The 2,266-nt window shown below is 36.9% G+C and overlaps 1 non-coding gene across 2 annotated transcripts; it reads right to left on the bottom strand.

Annotated features, from left to right (window-relative positions):
* Window positions 1-9: 9 nt before the first annotated feature.
* LOC107848129 lies at window positions 10-1,859 on the bottom strand. Of its 2 annotated transcripts, XR_007050705.1 has the most exons (4): window positions 1,764-1,859; window positions 1,501-1,643; window positions 1,107-1,354; window positions 10-978 (listed from the first exon to the last, which is right to left on the bottom strand). It is a non-coding gene; the product is annotated as an uncharacterized LOC107848129 (transcript). The 2 variants fall into 2 exon arrangements; XR_007050704.1 differs by having other exon boundaries at window positions 10-1,354.
* Between the last annotated feature and the right edge of the window lie 407 nt (window positions 1,860-2,266).

Below are 2,266 nucleotides of genomic sequence, written 5' to 3' on the forward strand. Positions count from 1 at the left end.
GGCAGTCACTGCTGATAACCACTTCTTTCCCACCATTAATATTAAGAGAACTCATTGGTGAGTGTAAATCATGAATTGGCTATTGACATGGCCGTGCCAGATCTCTATTGGCATTTTTAAGGGTAATGTTGCTTACCTAAAATTTCAACTGCAGAACTAATCTTTAGAATGTGGTCTTTGATGTTCTATGAAGTCTAGTTTCTCCAGAATTAATTGCAACAACTTTATCATTTTGGTGTTGTTGTTCAGTTCTACCTACTTGTCCAATGTGATGTCTCACAAGATAGCAGGATAGCACGACGTTGATAGAGAAGAATTAGAGAAACATAAGTTTCAGATTATCTCTGTTGACAAAACAATCTTGAAAAGTTAAGAAAATAGGGAGATTACCATATACTTGTACTTGAAAACATGTTAAGAAAGATATAAATTCTGAAGTATTAGATAAGATGCACAAAACTTGTGATCCATTTTGTATAATTGTGTAATTATATCATACAAAAGCTTAAGGCTTCACTTTTAATCACTTCATTATTCTTGCTCCAAACAACACATTTGATTCCATTCTCTCAAGGTTCAATAGATAGGGACTTGATCTTGTAGCTTTGTCTAATAAATGCTAGTCTTTTTTTGCTAGCTTAATTTTAGCTAGACTAGTTATCTCACATGAAATCATAGTTAACACTTATAAATTTTAATGTAGACAATCACACAATTGGAAATTCAAGGTGTACCAGCTTCTGACAAAGGCTCTACAACCAGTCAGGAAATAAAAAACAAGACTTAAACTCTGGATGACTCTTACGCTGCCCAACTGCACAATAGATGCCCAAAATGTGGTGGTGACCAGAACCTATTCTCCTTGGACTTTGTTTCCCCAACAAAATTTGATATTATCTACTTCAAGAACTACTTGGCTTCAAAGGGCATGCTAAACTCTGACCAAGTTCTTGCTACTATGAGTCAAGCATCATTAGCCTTGGTAAAACAATATGCAGAGAACAATGCTCAAAATCATGTATAAATATACTCGCAAAATGTATATGGTTGTAGGCAGATGTAGGAGAATAAGACAAGAAACTATAGATAAAAGAGAAAAATCTAACCTGCTCCTTAAGAAAATGTGTTGAGACAGAATTTAGTGAGTAAGAACTTAGCTTATAATCCATCTACACAGCCCGCGAAACAAGAAAATAACTGATTTAGTGATATCCGTTATTTTCCTAAGCAAATTTCTATGTACAAAAATTAAAATAGGTTATAGCTATAGCCAATAATGAACAAAACTTGAAATAAATCAAATTGGACTCTCCCTTCTATTATTATTTCTTTACTTTCCCTTGTTCCATGCTGTCTGCAACATAAAGAACATATATCAGTCCACAACTTCTCAAATCTTTTTGGATAAAGTCAGGTTCACTAAGTGCAAAACTCAGTTGCATGTATTTGTCACGCAGAGGGATATTTTCTCTTTTAGATTTTGAGGGGACAGAATCACACCTTTGGTCTCTCGTGGCCTTTTTTTCGTCCCTTTAAAAACAGGTGCATGTATAGAATCACACCTTACGTCCCTCGCTGCCTGAAGAGCAGTAGAAGACAAGAAGTTCAAGTACCCTGGCCAAAACTTCTAGTTGTTGCTGAACCTTGCACCAGTTTTGAGAGCACATAAAGGTCAAAGCTCATGGTACACTAGACATTTATAATGAAACCCGTTGCGACTAATAGCTACCCGACAACAGAAGCCATAATTAGGAATGCTTTACCTAAGAGATTGTGCTCTCCACGAAGTGGACGACCTTCTTTTGGTAATACTGCCATAGTATCGGCAATTCCCTGAAAGGAAATAAACACAATGCAGTCACTTTCCAAGGCAACCAAACAAACTCATGTCTAAATGTTAAAACCAACATCTCTCACATCAAAACATGTATTGATACAACCATAGAGTGGTCTTTTGTTGGTAAATTTCAGTGCTAACTAAAGTACTGCAGTTCGGGGCGCTAGTGTAGGGAATTAATTGGTGGGGGTGTATTCCTGTTATGATTCTGTATTCAGTGTTTCGTGTTCCGTGTTCCATGTTTATTACGAATCTGTGTGCTTTCCTCTGCTTGATATTCCTGCATTCCTGCTTTACTCTGTTTTATATTCCCTATGGGTGCCGTATCAATGTTATGTCATCTGCTGCTGTGCTGTACTATGTGTTGGTGTGATATCTCGTGACTTGAGCCGGGGGTCTTTCGGAAACAGCCTTTCTACTTCATCAGAG

Source organism: Capsicum annuum, unplaced genomic scaffold (assembly GCF_002878395.1).
Source record: "Capsicum annuum cultivar UCD-10X-F1 unplaced genomic scaffold, UCD10Xv1.1 ctg59728, whole genome shotgun sequence".
Lineage (NCBI taxonomy): Eukaryota > Viridiplantae > Streptophyta > Magnoliopsida > Solanales > Solanaceae > Capsicum > Capsicum annuum.